The following is an 18059-nucleotide window of genomic DNA, read 5'->3' as shown; positions in this document are numbered from 1 at the left end:
GTGTGTTTAGTTGGTGTGTTTCTGTGTGTGTGTAATTTCTGTGAGTGTGTGTGTATTCTGCACTGGAAGTGTGTGTGTGTGTGTGTACTCTGTGTGTGTGTGTTTGTGTGTACTCATTAACGTGGGGTGTGTGTGTGTGTGTGTTTGTGTACTGCCTGTGTGTGTGTGTGTACTATGTGTGTGTGTAATTTCTGTGTATGTGTGTGTGTGTACTGTGTGTGTGTGTCTAATTTTTGTGTATGTGTGTGTGTGTACTATGTGTGTGTAATTTCTGTGTGTGTGTGTTTGTGTACTGCCTGTGTGTGTGTGTCTAATTTCTGTGTATGTGTGTGTGTGTGTGTACTATGTGTGTGTGTTTGTGTACTGCACTGGAAGTGTGTGTGTGCGTACTCTGTGTGTGTAATTTCTCTGTGTGTGTGTTTGTGTACTGCCTGTGTGTGTGTGTCTAATTTCTGTGTATGTGTGTGTGTGTGTGTGTGTGTTTGTGTATTGCACTGGAAGTGTGTGTGTGTGTGTATTGTGTGTGTGTGTGGGTGTGTTTGTGTGTGCTCATTAACGTGGGGGGTGTGTGTGTGTGTGTTTGTGTACTGCCTGTGTGTGTGTGTACTGTGTGTGTCTAATTTCTGTGTATGTGTGTGTGTGTGTGTAATTTCTGTGTGTGTGTGTGTTTGTGTACTGCCTGTGTGTGTGTGTATCTAATTTCTGTGTATGTGTGTGTGTGTGTGTTTGTGTATTGCACTAGAAGTGTGTGTGTGTGTGTGTTTGTGTGTACTCATTAACGTGGGGTGTATGTGTGTGTGTGTTTGTGTACTGCGTGTGTGTGTGTGTACTGTGTGTGTGTGTTTGTCTACTGTATGTGTGTGTGTGTATGTGTGTACTCATTAACGTGGGGGGGGGGGAGTGAGAGAGGGTGAGGCAGGGAAGGGGGTAGGGTTGGTCTAGAATTTTTGTTCCAACTGGAAGTTCTCCCTGCAACAATCTCTCTGCTTATATTCTAATGTTGCGGTTGAGTTTCACTCAAAAGATTAGTGTCCGGTTTGAACTATTTTGTTTGTCCTTACTTAATTGCTCATCTTTTGATCTTGAACTAGAACGGATGTTTTTTTTGTGGTCTGTGAGTTTAGTTGGTGTGTTTAGTTGGTGTGTTTCTGTGTGTGTGTATCTTTAGTTGGTCTGTGAGTGTGTGTGTGTGTGTGTGTGTGTGTGTGTGTGTGTTTGTGTGTGTGTATCTTTAGTTGGTGTCTCTGTGTGTGTGTGTGTGTATTCTGCACTGGAAGTGTGTGTGTGTGCTCTGTAAGTGTGTGTGTGTATTTAGTTTATAACCATGATATTACAATGTGAATGTTTTGTATGCTGAACTGCAATATTCTGTGGTTGTTGGTTGCAGAGAAGAGGAGCATAAACGGAAGGATAAGGCTAAGACTACCGCTTCACATGTGTCATTTAATTTCCCTTTTAACATGCAATGCCTAGCAATTGTGACTTGACTGGTTTTTTTCTTTTTGTTGATCCAACATTAATTGTGCTTGGCTGTTTATTTTTTGGGCTGTTAATGCAGTTACTTGTTTCAGAATTCTTTGTATACCGTTTATTTTGATATAGTTCATTTCGTATCATAATCACTTCATTTCCATCACCCTTAATAACAGTAAATATTACATATATAATGTCCTTATTTAATTTTCCTTGTTTTTTTTGTTTGGATAGATATGGATCGAAGGAATCTTTTATTGATCTTATTGTTAGAGATGTATCATTTAGAGACAATTTGCATTTGTACGATTCTTGTGGTGATGATGCTAAGGGCCAAACAGAGACATGTTGAACGACCCACTTTGACTAATCGTTCACTTGTTAGACAAGAGATTAGTTTGTGTTATCTGAATGGTATAATAGGGAATACTGATATTGAATGTGTCAACGAATTGAGAATGGATAGAAGGACTTTTGCCATATTATGTGACTTACTTCGTCAAGATGGGAGGGTAAAAACTGATGGTTTGGTGTTTGTAGAGGAGCAGGTGTGTATGACTTTACAAATACTAGCACATCATACTAAGAATCGTAGTATTGGCGGTAGATTTTATAGGTCGGGAGAGACTATAAGTAGGTATTTCAATAGCGTATTGTAAGGAATTTTGCGATTACAAGGTATCCTACTAAAAGTCCCTCAGCCTGTGCCTATTGATTCTACAGATCGTAGGTGGCGATGTTTTAAGGTATGATAATTTTTTTTCATTTTCCCTAATCTTTAACTCTTCATTCCCTTTGTATAAATTAACAAAAGCTTAGTTTTTTTTTTTTTTTTAGAATTGCTTGGGAGCAATAGATGGAACACACATTGATGTGCATGTACATGAAATTGACAAACCAAGATACCGAACAAGAAAGGGTCGAGTCGCAACTAATGTGTTAGGTGTGTGTTCAGGCGATATGCAGTTCATATATGTGTTTCTGGGTTGGGAGGGTTCCGCATCAGACTCTAGAGTGCTACATGATGCAATTACTAGGCCTAATGGTTTTAAGGTACCAACGGGTAAGAGTATTAGTTAGTCTCAACTTTGTAAGTTAGGTCTAGTTTTGTTTGTCAACTACAAAACACTAATAACATTTTTTTTATTAGGTTATTATTACCTTGTAGATGGTGGTTATACAAATGGTGAAGGATTCCTTGCACCCTATAGAGGAATACCTTATCATTTATCTGAATGGGAGGGACGAACGCCTTCTAATAAGGAAGAGTATTTTAACATGAAGCATTCTAAGGCAAGGAATGTAATTGAACGTTGTTTTGGCTTGCTAAAAGGAAGGTGGTCGATACTAAGAAGTCCATCTTTCTATCCGATAAAGACACAAGGTCGAATAATTACCGCTTGTTGCCTACTACACAATCATATTAGGCAAGAGATGTCTGTAGATCCACTGTAAAATTTGCCAATAATACAAGATGGACAAAATACAGAAGAAGGTGAATATGTTGGTAGTGTTGAAACATCTGACTAGTGGACTGCAAAGAGGAATGTCATGGCTCAAGAAATGTATAATGAGTGGAGAGCAATTAGGAACCAGCAACCGAACTAGCTATATGTGTTAATGATAACATTTTATTTTAGTATTCCTTTTTATCATGCATTTGTTGGATGTTAGCATAATTATTAGATTGCTCATCAGTGAATGTTAAAACTTTTTTATTGATTGGATGGTATGCAGATTATTTGGATATTATGCAAATGAATTGGATATTATGCAAATTGATTATTTGTATTGTATTTTAGTACATTCAAATATTTTTTGTTTAGGTATGGATAAAGACAATATTTTGAATGCTACTCAAGAGCCAAAAGAAAGAAGGCGTAAATGGGAAGCATTTGAGGAAGAAGTATTACTATCCGTTCTTGAGGATTTTGTTGCTCGGAAACAACGGTGTGACACCGGTGCTTTCAAACAAGGTACTTTGATTGAAATAGCGAAAGCTGTCAATGTTTTATGTCCTCATTCCAATATAAAGGCAACTCCACATATTGAGTCAAAGTTGAAGAAATGGAAAAAAACATATAGTATGGTCGTTGACATGATAAACACAAGTGGATTTGCATGGAATGATGTCAAAAAGTGCGTTGAAGTTGATAGTGATGACGAATGCAAACTTATGTGCAGGTTCATATCCTATTTTATTTATACATTAGTTTTGTTCTTGTTGCTTTATTTGTTACACATGCTCAATTTTAGTTTTGCTATGTTGATATAATCTTAGAAAAATAAAGAAGCCAATGGATGGAGAAGCAAACCTTTTCCACTGTATGATCGATTCACATATATATTTGGAAAAGATCGGGCTACGGGTAATGTAGCCGAAGCCCCTGCTGAAATGGTGGAGGAACAAAGTCATGATCAAGTTGGTGCAAGTGATATTGGAGGTGAAAATTTTGTTTCTTCAATGAACGAACAAAGCCATCAAAGCATCCCATTTGAAAATAGCCAATGAAAGAGGAAAAGAAGTGTGGGAAGTTCAAGTGATGGAACCGAGGCAATTATCAGTGGACTGAAAGAATTTTATGTTGAAAGTGGGAAGAGGATGCAAATGGTAACTGAAGCTTTAGTTCAAGGTACTGCAGATCATAGTGACATAGCTAACGAACTTGAAGAAATGGGTCTTTCTCCTATGGATCAAATTGATGCATTGTCTCTTATTTTGGATAAACCAAAAAATGTGGGAGTGTTCAGGGCAATCAAACCGGAACTCAAGAAAGTGTTTGTCCAAAGGCTTTTAAGCGACAAAGCAAGCGGATGAGTATATTATGTGGTGTCTTTTGATATGGATGTATTTTATTAATCGTACAATCTTAGGTTATGACTTATAACTTAGCTTTCCACTATGAAGTATTTTGGCTAATGTTAACTAGGAGTTTGTAAATTATGGAGATCTACTTTTGAATGGTATACTATAGTTCACTGGTATTTTGTAAATTATGGAGATCTTCTTATGTACTTGCTCTTGCTTGTTAATCTAGTCAGCTATGAATTATGCCACATGGAAAAAGAGATGGCCCCTTATAGCCTGTTTAATTACCATGCTTTTCTATTTTCTTTTCTTTTGAGCAAGGTTTGTTGGGTACACTTGGAGGATTCTTGAAACCAAAGTATTAGTACTCACGTTTCCCCTTCCTTCAAAACCCTACCACCATTGGATCCTAGTCATCTTCACCCAACAGAGAACCAGAACACCATATATCATGCACGTGAAGAACTTAAGTGACATTTTCCATGGCAATTTTACTTGCTTCAGACAAATATCTAATATGAGTTCCGTTTTCTTAAACTCTATAATCCAAGAAAACTATCATTAGTTAATGTTCGATTTTATTGCATAAAGTTTAGGATTACTCTATTACACAAGTATCTTCTCATGACATTTGTAGCATTACTTTATTACACAATGGAAAACATTTGTAGTTCTAGTGTAAGCAAACACAAATCTGATGAACAGTACTGTTTTTATTATCCTGCTTCTTAGTCCGACACTGCACCAAACGCTTCACTAAGTTAGTCCAGCTTAGTCTAGTCTAAGCCAGTCCAGCTTAGTCCCTGCAGCTAGTCCAGTCCGAAACAGTCCGGCGCAACAAACGCCCCTACATATGTTCGTCTGTCATTTGGCCAATTACATAAAATATTCATATCTTAATTCCGTCTCTCATGAACTATTTCAGATAATTATCTTCTTATCAAGAATGTGTCCATGTCTTGGTACTTTCATCACAATTTACAATATCGTAGATTGATTCTCCATAAATGATGAGGTTTTAGTCTTTGGTAATTGGGCATTGAGTTATATAAATTCTGTAGTGCGAACCTTCTAAAATCCTTCTAGGCTTCTACTTCTTCTTCGTTCATTCTTGGCCAATTACATAAAATATTCACATGTAATTACGTACTTTGTGTATGTTAAATCAGTAATATCACTCGAAAATTTATAAAATAAAAAATAAAGGAAGTATTTCCAATGGAGATGTCAAGAGATAAAGGAAGTATTTTTGCTCGACATTCTAAACTTTGGTGTATGCTCACCTATAACGCCCTGGACTCAGGGTCGGCGGAAAAATAAACTCCACGCTTGGCACGCAAATAAAATTAAAAATAAAAATGAAAAACAAACATCTCTTATTCAAATATCTCGAAAAAAACCTTACAAGTGTACAAAATAATAAAATAAAAACTCTTAAATTCCTCGTCTAATACAATCTCAGCTCATTTATCATTTGTCTTGCCAAATAACTCATCTGTAAAATAAAAGGTGAGTGGTTCATGTAATGTGTTTAAAAGTTCTTATTTTTGATAAATAAAAACCACAAACTATTGTGGGATTTATTCTATTTATAAATGCTAGGGGTGGATTTTTTTGCCAAATTGATGTGCCATACCGATTTTGTGCCAATCGATAATGATACGATATTGTACCGTACTGAAATTTTATGGTACGGTATTGATAATGGATACCATTACCACCGTGACAATTCGTCCTTACTTTTACGATTTTATTAATTTTAAAAGCTTGAATTGACGAAAATACCCTAGATGCTAGATAATAGACTTTCGTTTACCGTTAGTTCATGACGTGCTTGAACTATTACTTTATTGTATTCTCAAAGTATTCGACGGTATGAAAGCGTAGATGTAAGCAGAATCGAATTCGGAGTTGCGACGAAGATTTACGGAATTACGAATCCGAAAAATACTTTTGTAAAAAAAATTACTATTTATTATTTTATATATTTTTCATAATTATTATATTATTATTGTGAGAATATTTTATTGTTATATGGTTATTTTAATACTATTTCGGGGGGATACTTTAAATATTTTAAATAATTTTTGGCCCATAGGGCCCACATCTCACCAAAGCCTTCACTGCTCTCTTGCCATGTGCCTTCTCTCCCCATCTCTTAGACTCTCGAACTCTCTAGCTCCTTTTTGTCTCTCTCTGTCTACAAGTGCAGAGAAACTGGCAAACATGACCATCACTCATCGTCTCCGGCGAGCATCACCACCCAAATCTTCACCTTACCCCGCTCCTTTCTCTAACGAACCCTCACATCTTTAACTATCTTTTCTCCTTGCAAGCACCGAAAGGGTGCAATGACCTCACCACTATGGCGGGACTACAACGTCCTCAACCTGTCATCACCAACCATGTGTGTGGCTAGAGACGAGGGGCAAAACCTTGAGCTCTCTTATTACTTTCTCTCTCTCTCTCTCTCTCCCTAACTAAAGATCTAAACTCTTTCCTCGGTCTGATTCGAGTGAAATTTCTCCAACGTGACTCCGCCATTCACGGCCTAGGTAAGATTCGAGTCCGTCATTTCCCTTCCTTTTGATAAGATAGCTTGGTTTTTGAGTTAGCATATGAAAAATAAATGTGTTTGGGTGCAGAACCATGTCGGGGAAGAACTTCCCAGATTTTTTTTGGGCTTTCGAGCCGTTTTCCTGCCAACTCTGGCCACGGTCGAGGAAACCAAAGGTATATTTCGATTCCTTGTCCTCTAAACTTCGACTTGATATATTGGAAGGCTAGGTTTAGTGGAATTTTGGAGTGGTCAGAACTGGGTAGAATCCCAACGGTTATAACAGCAACCGGCCGAAGAAGAAGAAGAAAAAAAAAAGGCCCTTAAGCCCAAAACCCGGTCTAAAGTCTTTGGCCCAAATCTTTAGCCCAACTGGCCCAAACCTTTGGGCTGATGTTTCAGCCCAACCTAGTTCCAAAATGGGCTCAGAATATTCTGGGAATATTCTCTTAGAATATTCTTTGGAATATTCCACGTGTTGACTTTTTCAGAATTTTCTCGGAACCCTCCTAGGCTAATTTTGACGCCCCGAGTCTGTTTTTGACATCTGTTTAGTGAAATTCCAAAGTTTTAATGGTAGTTGACCATCGAGGCCTCATGGTTGACCTTTTAGGGTTGACCATTGACTTTTCGTTGACTTTTTACGAAAATTGCCTGGGACCCTCCTTAGCGTATTTCGATGCGCTGATTCCAAATCCGCCGTCCGTTTCTCCAAATTCAAGCATTTTAATTGAGTTTTACTAATGGGTCCCAATATTATGCTTAGGTGTGATTACTATCGGAGACTCCGGCTTCCTAGCTCGAACGGATGTGACATCGCAAGTAACTGTGAGTGAGTCTTTTCTTTTATATAGTATATATATAATTGTTAGTTTCCATTTATACATTTTATAAAGAGTTTTCCACAATATGCCTAGATTAGCGTGACATTATCAAGATTTAGCGCATTGATAGAAATTATGACGTTATGCTACATCTTACCGGATGCATAGGTATGCGTATTATTATTGATGCCTTAATTATATTTATGGACGTCAATAATTTTATGTTGACTAGAATTATCAAATCACTATGACATGACTATATTTATGTTATCTGCTCATCGTTGCTGTATCGGTGTTAGTACTTGCCCGGGCCAGGGCCAGGCTTTCACGTGTATATGCACATCACACTGTACGCTCACTTTGGATCCATTGTAGGTGCCAGTCCTGTCCTAGATTTGCTATAGGCAATTAGGACTCGTAAGTTCTGCGCATAATGCTAGTCTTCAATTGATTGTAGTACTAGAGCGTATATCATTATTACACCCAGTCATGTTCATATCAGAATATCTCTGCATGAACTCGTGTGTTAGCATGTGTCGATGAGCACTTGATATGATTTGTTTGCTTATGCAAGATTATGTGATTACGGACGTCATGGTTTACTTACGAAATATTGTGCCGTATTGAATTTTTGAGATATGGCAGGCCATGGTAATTATTTTCTTACTATACATAGTATGTATATTTTGGAAACTATACTTATTTCACAATGAGGGGTTATAATGTTTTCAAAAAGGTTTTTATAAAGCTTTGTTTTTAGGCCCAATCACCCTTGTTTTTCGACCCTCCAGGTTTTAGTGTTGAGCTTTCGTGTCGACGAGGATTCTTGGAAACTCTTGGTATTGGAGATTACCTTCGATGGTATAATTCTCAATGCACCCTACTGTACTTTACTTATGCTCTGACATCACGTGTGAATTGAGTTTATTCCCGCTCACTAGCACACTTTTATATTTAGGCACTTTTAGGTTTAAATTTATTTACATTTCCCACATCACTACATTTTATGGCTTCGTCACCCTCCGGATGTCGACCATCACAGCTCGATTCGGAGTCCAAATGGACATTCCGGGTCGGGATGTGTCAACCACAGTATTATTGTATAGTACCATACCACGAAATATATAATTTATAAATTATATAATATATAATTATATATTAGCACATATTTATAATATTCCATTGCTTGCTTGATTTGTATAATGAGTATAGGAGGGGTTCTTCTACAACCATTGGGGCTCCATTGGAAGATGTGGAACTAAATGAGGAGTTCATAATTCAAAATGATGAAGGAGCTTATACAAGAAAGAAGGGAGCAACTCCTTTTGAAGATATTCAATGAAGTTGATAAGTGTTTCACCACTCCTTATATTAGCATTGTTGTTGGTGGCTTTGATCTCTTGACTTGGTGGAAATCAAACACAAAAGAGTTTCCGATTCTTTCACAAATAGCCAATGATATCTTTGCAATCCTCACTCCTACCATTGCTAGTAAAAATGCATTTAGCCTAGGGACGAGGGTTGTGGACCCTTTTAGGGCATCCTTGACTCTTAAAATGATAGAGGCACTAGTGTGTACTAGTGACTGGCTTAGGGCGGATGAAGTAAACTTCTACAAGGAACCAACGGAAGATATGCTTCAATTTTACAAGGAAATGGAAGAAGTGGAAACAAGTAAGATATGCCTAATTTTTTTAGTAAATTTGTTATTAAATAGTTTTCAACTTTAATTCTTCTTGCTACTAATATGTTTTCTTTGTTTGTAGTGTAGGCTTGACACAAGCTCAATCTTCTACAAGTTCAATGTCTCCTCCAAAAGCTTCGACATCTCAAAATTGAAGAATTGATCAATGAATTTTACTTTTTGAAATTTAGTTCCAATTTTCGTTTGGTTTGAAACTTTAATTTCTATTTGGATTGTTAACTTCTATTTGTTTTGGTTCGTAACTCTATTTGGATTGTAAGCTTAATTTTCATCATGAATCTTGATGCATCATTTGAATTATTGTGTGTGAATTGTGAATGATGAATAATAGATGAATTTAGGCTACAATGTATGAGATAAAGGTATAAAAAAAAGTTTTGCCCTTGAATTGCGTTAGAAAAATAAAAATAGATTTTGTCCCAAAGCAAAGTGGCAATTACCATTGTCATATCATGTCAACCAAACTATTTGGCAATTTGAACTTCGGTATACCGAAAGTTTGGTATGTAATTGGTACGAGGATTTTGGTACGGTAATCGTACCGAACTCACCCTAATAAATGCCTCTTTATTTTCAAGTTAAGCATGTTTGATTTCTTGTTAATGTTTATAATGGGATATATAACCTATGTGGAATTACTTGAAAATGTTCATGGAGCATGAGAACTTTAGCATTGCATAAATCCGAATGATAAATGTAAACTGCACATGGGGATATAAGGCATGAAGGTCATTAGGGGTCACGTGGTGAGTTACAATTTATAAGGATATAATGAACACACAAATGGATGAGGTGGTATGGAATTATGTAGCTAAAGCCTTGATATTATATTATATTTTCTAGCTTGTGTAAAACGACATTGTTTGACTAACATATAACATATTCTACTCACTGAGCGACGGTGGTTGTTGCTCACCCCTCACTTTTTATTTTACAGATGAGTTATTTGGCACAGATGATAGACGAGCTGAGATTGTATTAGACGAGGAATTTAAGATTTTTTATTTTATAAGAGAAGTTTGTTTTTCGTTTTTATTTTTACTCTTATTCGCGCGCTGAGTGCGAGGTTTATTTTTTGTCTGATCCAGGGTCCAAGGTGTGACATCACCATACACCTAATCATCTGCCATGTGTCATTTCACTTAACCATAGTTATTTTTTTTCAAAATTTTAAAAGTAGCATTTAATGTAAAAGTTAACAAAAGTTAGGTAAAAAGACACATAACAAATGATTAGATGTATGGTGAGCATACACCATAGTTATGATGGTGAGCAAAAATGCTCTCAAAGATAAATGTCAAATGTTAATTTGATGGCTGACGTGGTAATGTCAGATTTTCTCTTTCATCTGACCCATATATTTTTTTTATTTTATTTTTGTTATAAATGATATTTGTAGGACCAATTTTTAAAAAGGGAATTGTTATTGACACTCCAAATTTCTTATTCTACACTCCAAACTTTCAATATTTAGAAAGAAAAATACACTTGTGAGGAGTGTAGAATGAGATTTTTGGAGTGCCAATAACACTTCCCTTTAAAAATTCCAAGATTTATAGTTGGTGCTTAATGGGATGCACACTATAAAATAATAAAAAATTATTTGACATCACCTTTTCTCATATGTCAATCCTATGTGGATTGACATATCAAATGGAGCTTATTCCCACCTTTAAATTTGATTACATAGTATTCTACTTAGAATTTGACATTTCTCATTCTAAGAGGATTACAACAAAAGATTATGTATACTCCCAACCTCATAATGTATGCCTTGTAGAATCAACCATCGGAGACCCATTGCATGTTCCAAGACTTTTGAAACCAACTCCTTGCTTTAAGAACAAGAACAACTTTTCTCTCATGCGCATGACCAGGTTGAGCGACTTGCCTGATGGCATGCAGATGACGATATAGCAATCAAGTATCAATCATCTTAACAAATATTGATACTAAATATTGACGTCATATCAACATTATCGACACAATACCAATGTGATATTTATAAAATATTAATGTCGTTACTGTGAAGACATAAATTAATCACTTTTAATAGGAGAAGGGCACGTGGATTAGATGACCATTTACCCTTCACGTAGTGAGTAGACCACAAAATTACCCGAAAGAAATAAGATGTAGTCTACGCTAAGGTAATTTGGGCTTTTATGTCACTAATGCACCATGGACTCTCCATGCCGCCTCTCCACAGTCTCTCCTTAGGTGTTCGGCGCACATGCGCTCTTCCTCCAACCTATATGTTTTTTTTTATTTTTATAAATGATATTTGTAGAATCCATTTTTAAAAATAAATCAATTAAAATAAAATTTCAACATCTATAGTTAGTGTTTAATGGGATCCACACAATAAAATAATTAAAAATTATTGACATCACATTTTCTCATGTGTCAATTCACATAGTATTGACATATCGGTTGGATCTTGTTCCTACCTTCAAATTTGATTACATGACATTCCACTTAGGATTTGACATCTCTTTTGGAGATATTCTAAGACAATTAAGATTATGTATACTCCCAACCTCATAATGTACACCTCGTGGAATCAACCGTCTGAGACCCATTGCATGTTCCAAGATTTTTTAAACCAACTCCTTGATTTAAGATTGGGCACAACTTTTCTCTCATGCGCATGACTAGGTTAAGCGACTTGGACGATGACATGCAGAAGACAATATAGCAATCAAATATAAATGTCACCTTAACAAAATATTGGTACTACATATTGACTTCACATCAACATTATCGACGCTATATCAATGTAATATCTATAAAATATCAACATTGTTACTATAAAGACATAAATTATTCACCTTTAATCGGAGAAGGGCACGTGGATTAGATGACGATTTTATATCACTAGCGCACCATGCGCTCTCCGGGCCGCCTCTCCAGAGTCTCTCCTTAGGTGTTCGGCGTACTTGCACTCTTACTAACAAGGACCTTCAAGAATACTAACTGGTAGGACTATGGAGATTGACCTGCATCGTTAAAGACTGCCTAGAATCCTCTGCAGCCTCCCCTCCCAATTGCTTGCTAGGGTTACTGCCCAGCATGGCCTGTAACCTCACCTCTCAACTGCCTATGAGGAGTCTCTCCTATAAATAACCAAGTCGAACAAGGATATCAGTAATCGCTACTTACTGCTCCGAATTCTCTCTGTTCTAAGGAGCATGTATGTCCATTTTCTTTTGTTCTTTTGTAACAAAAATATTCTAAATTATTTTATTCTACGTGGATGAAGATTCAAACTTGAGTATAGTAAATAACCTGACTAACTAGTCGGCCCAACCCACGTTTGCAAGCATAGCATGGCCCATTCTTGCCTATCCCTTTTTTCCCAAATATAGAAAGGAGCATAAAAACGTTTGTTTTGTGCTTTGCCCTTGTATGCAAGTACATATGTTATTGAAGGCTCAAGAATATATAGTATAAATTCATATGAAAGGTCATGTCACAAGACTCACAGTCCCTATTGTTGGCCTTTTTCTAGAATCCCTCTAAGCAATTGGCCTTTGGCTTGTTAATTCACACGAAAGATATTTATAAGCTAGAGCTAGCTGGGCAGCAAGCCAACCCCTCAGGTGAATTAGGACCCACAATACATAGCCTTTCCTATTTCTGCATGAGACATTAAATTTTTTTAAGACTTTTGCACGACCAATATTTCATCGCGCAAACTCGTATCCTTTGTCGCTCAAGGTGATACGGGTTTTAAAACCAAAATAACTCCTTCATAATTTTCTCAATGTCTTTCTCTATTTCTTACCTCTCCTCTCTTTCCCTCACCCCAAATCCGACCCTCTCTCTCACACTCACTTCTCTCACTTAATCTCTCTTCTCTATCTCTCACTCTCACTCACTCTCTCTTCTCTATCTCTCACTTTCACTCACTCTCTCATCTCTCTCACTATCTCCTCTAACTCTCTCACCCTCACTCCTCTCTCTCATTCTCACTCACTCTCAATCTTGCCAAAAGGTATTTTCTCCCCAAATTTAAATTTTTTTTCATTAATATGTGTTTTTGGAGTTAATTAATGGGAACTTTAATAAAAAGGGCTTGGACAAAATTTAATTTAACCAAAAACCACCCTATACTATTATTTAATCAAAAGGGCTTCATATTTAATTATAAGGACAAAACTAATCTATTTCAGGCTCACAACTATTAAACCCACATGTGATGAATTAAAAGCCCAAAACGAAATAAATATTTTTTCCAGCCCCTGCCCCTAACAGAAATCCCATTCTGTCAGCCAATCTGTTAGAATTAAACTTCTTTTTATGTATGAGTATGCCACTTCCTCATTAATCCACCTAACAGATATTAATAGGTTTGTCATTCAAAAGCTGCCTACCTCCTCCAACAAACCAGCTTCCTCTCACCTTTCAATAAAACCGTCTTCCGAGCTTGTAATTGCAGCATTTTTTCAAAATTATGATCTACACCCTACTTTCCAATAAAAAAAAGGGCTGGAGAGTAGGATGGGGTCTAACATCTTGAGGAAGAAAGATTATAGAAGGTTGAGAAAGCTTCACTCTTGACATTGAAGAACATGGATGAACAGGTGAAGTTCTTTCATGTGTAAGAGAAAATTTCTCGTTCTTATTCTTTTTATCAACGTATTTTCTTCTCTCTCCAATATTGCAATCAATTCTGTGTATGTTTCAATTGGAAAGAAATAAGAAAGACTGAAAATAGTTTTAAGCCACAATTTTGTGTTTGACACATTGCATGGTGATATTAAAAGCTTAGTTTGGTTACGAGAGGATGGATTAGGAATTTAGGACACTTATAGTGACTGATACCTATGGCCAAATTTTGCGAATTTTCAAAGAGAATTTAAACAGCATGTTGATAAACTAACTTGAGTAACTACCACACATAGAAATTAATTTAATAAACTTACCAGGGATCTTATCAGCTAAACCAAGTGTCTGACATATTTCTAGTGCATGCTTCTGCTGAGAAATCCTTCCAAGAAACACTAAAGTCTCTCAATGTCTTTGTGATGCGAAGTTTTATGATGCTAAGGAGCTTCAAAGTCTTTGTGCGATTGTTGCTAAGGATGAACACACAACTGAAGTATCCTGGGCCTTTGGTATGACTGGTAAGGCACCTGGAAAGGTCTTTTTGCTTGTTCATATTTATATCTAAATTTATAATTTGCTTATGTTGTCTCTTTATTTTATTGCATACATATATGAACGGTTTCCTGATTTACTTTGCAAAGTCGAATGTTCCTATTACTAGTGTTCCGTTTAAGAAATAGTCAGTATTTAGTTTACGAAATAGTGATAGTAATAGTGTTTTGTTTATGAAATAGTGATAGTACTAATGTTCGGTTTAAGATATAGTCAGTGTTTAATTTAAGAAATAGTGTTCATTTTAAGAAGTAGTCAATGTTCTTTTAAGAAATAGTGATAGTACTAGTGTTCCATTTGAGAAATAATTAGTGTTTAGTTTACGAAACAGTGATGGTACTAGTGTTCGTTTGATAAATAGTCAATGTTTAGTTTACGAAATAGTGACAGTACTAGTGTTCCGTTTATGAAATAGTGATAGTACTAATGTTCGGTTTAAGATATAGTCGGTGTTTAATTTAAGAAATAGTATTCATTTTAAAAAGTAGTCAATGTTCAGTTAAGAAATAGTGATAGTACTAGTGTTCCGTTTGAGAAATAATCAGTATTTAGTTTACAAAACAGTGATAATACTAGTGTTCCGTTTAATAAATAGTCAGTGTTTAGTTTATGAAACAGTGATAGTACTAGTGTTCCGTTTAATAAATAGTCAGTGTTTAGTTTATGAAACAGTGATAGTACTAGTGTTCCGTTTAAGAAATAGTCAGTGTTTAGTTTACGAAACAGTGATAGTACTAGTGTTCGTTTAATAAATAGTCAGTGTTTAGTTTACGAAATAGTGACAGTACTTTGTTAGTAAAAAATCAATTATTAGCAAATATATTATATTACCTTGATTGAACACGGATACACTATTTATGAAATGACTATTTATGAAACATGTTTTCATAAGAAAATAACAAAGAACACTAGCTATAACCCATTTAATAATGATGGATCTTTTTACAACCTGTTTTCCATCTCATCTCATCCCCTTTTTCACCTAGCTTTTGGCTGCTGTTTTGGCCTCTTTTATGTTGTCTATGTTGCTTGCCCTTCGGGGCTGGAGTGCTTTCTGCATCCCTAATTTGTTCCTTGGCAGCTCCCCTTTTTATATGCTCTCTTCGATTTCAACCAAAAACTAATGATGGACCATGGCTAATAATAACAAACTCTGCCACATGCTACTTGTGCGCTGTAATATCATATCATTGCTACGGTGGTTACCAAGTTCTTAATTGAAATTAGCACATAGCTGACTTCCAATCTCAGTAGATATGTTGAAGAATGAAAAGTCCTTATATTCTGAATGTAACCACCTACCCGAATAATCCAACTCAGTTTACCTCTTTAAACAACTCCACCACAAATTTAAGGCTATTGGACAAATTAACACCCTTAATACTTACAGAGCCCCCAAATCTCAATCAAGAAGATTAGTAACTTCAAATGCGTATTTCATTAACAAAAAACCAAAGGAAGAATGATTGATTTGAAATTAGAGAAGAAAACTGGAACCGGAAATTGAATAGGAATTCCAATTGGGAGATTTACCTGCAATCACGAGATGATCGAGGGAATTCTTGATCGTGTAGAACTGAGCAAGATAGTTCGCCATGTTCGACCTCGATCTGTACCAGACATATGCAATTGTTCATTATCGATATAGAGAGAGAGAGAGAGAGAGAGAGAGAGAGAGAGAGAGAGAGAAAGAGAGAAAGAGACGTATACAAACATGGAGAGAGAGAGAGAGAGAGAGCTAAGTGAGGTGGTGGTTGCAAGTGTGTGAGCTTGCTCTCTCACTGTGCAATGGGGGAATTGGATTGAAGTTCTATAAGGCAAGCCCGTACTTCCCTTTTTTTTTATGGAAAACTAACCAAAAGCCCCTGAAAAGTTTCCTTTTAATCATAAGGACTAAAGTTTTCAGAAATACCAAGGCTACCCTTCACACATCCGTACAAAATTGGCCAAGCTTTTAGTAAAGTTCATATGGTGGGGCTGACATTTTCAGAAAATATTTGCATGCAAAAGCTAAGGTGGCAAACATTACAGCAACCAAGACAACATGGGTTCACATGTCTTTCAACCAGCTTTCAGAAACAGTGTGCTGTCACTATTCAAAAAATTGTTAATAGATGAAATAATATTTTGTCTTGGAAGAATTAGATTTTGTATATAAGGGAGTCTTTCCTCCCATACAGAGCACACCTGAATACCACACACCTCTCTCAACATCTGAAAACACCATACTCACTTAATACACTCAAGGATTCGTAGCCTTCATAGCATCCTTGTAAACACTTCTTTGTAATCACTTTCTTGTAAACAACTATCTCTGTAAACATTCCATATATCAATAAAAGTTCAAGTGTACATATTCAAGCAATCTCCAAGTCTTAAGTAAGTTTTCTTTTTCTTATTTAGTGTGTTTGTTTAATTAGACTTCTAGTCCAAAACAGGGAAACACTATTGTGGTTATATTATTAACCTGCTAAATTGACGATCATACTTTGTTCGAGCACTCTGTTATAGTTGAATGTTTTGCCATACAAATAACTGGACATTAACCAGGGTACATCTGAGTTCTTCATACCTCTGAGTTCAGCCGTTAAGGCCTTATACTTGTACTATGAGTGGCCGTCATGCTGAAACATGTCGAGTTCCATGTGCAAGGTTCTATGTCTAGTTGTTATAATGGTTATCCGACTATTTAACCGAGCATGCGTTTCGAATTTGGTATCAGAGCCAAGTTTAGCATTTTAATAATATAAGCATAATAGTAAAGTATCTTGAGGATAGAAGTCATTGATACAACTGATATCATATTTGTTTATTATGTATGAACAACAGATATTATTGTCCCTGTAGACCCTGTCAACCATAATTACCAGGTATTTATTGTCCCAGACATCCAACTATAACTAGCATAAAGAGAAGATTAACATATATATCCAAAAGAATTATTAGTACTTTGAAGAAGCAAAAGTTTTATCTTGGCTATCTTGAACATCCTTCATTTATTCGTAAATATAATAACACAGAAGTGCAGCATAAATTTTTAGAAGCAAAAAGAACAATAGATCAAGCTTTAGAGATCTTGAGAGAAGAAAGAGAGTTTTTAAAAAACCAGTTAGCTGTAACTCTAGAGAAGGGTAGACTGTAGTTTATGACAGATTATCTTAATCTAGAAATTAGTGAACCTCAAAAAAGAAAAATAACTTTAGACCAAAATAGTTTAGTTTGTTATTTTCCATCAAGAAAGCATAATCATATTTTGCACAGTGAAGAAAATCCGCAAGCCAATAGTATTGTAGATCTTATTATTAGTCAAGCAGAAAATAATAAGTATAATCATTTGTTAAACCAGTTGTTAGAACATTTTCAGAAAAATTCCATAAAGATAATTAGACAAAATTTAGATTATATTACATCTCTGTTAGAAGATAATAATAAAAATATTCAAAGGTTTCCTAGCAAAAGAGAGATAAAAGAGCTTGTTGACCTCATAGATAGTAAGCCAAAGCAAGTAGAACTTAGGTCATTAGAAAT

General features: G+C 35.8%; 1 long non-coding RNA gene across 1 annotated transcript; it reads right to left on the bottom strand.

Moving 5' to 3' along the window:
• Window positions 1-15338: 15338 nt before the first annotated feature.
• LOC126596169 (uncharacterized) lies at window positions 15339-16359 on the bottom strand. Its single transcript, XR_007613890.1, has 2 exons — window positions 16246-16359; window positions 15339-16141 (listed from the first exon to the last, which is right to left on the bottom strand). It is a non-coding gene; the product is annotated as an uncharacterized LOC126596169 (long non-coding RNA).
• Window positions 16360-18059: the final 1700 nt, after the last annotated feature.

Source organism: Malus sylvestris, chromosome 13 (genome assembly GCF_916048215.2).
Source record: "Malus sylvestris chromosome 13, drMalSylv7.2, whole genome shotgun sequence".
NCBI lineage: Eukaryota > Viridiplantae > Streptophyta > Magnoliopsida > Rosales > Rosaceae > Malus > Malus sylvestris.
The sequence above is the reverse complement of the archived record's forward strand: the minus strand, read 5'-3'. Positions and strand labels throughout refer to the sequence as shown.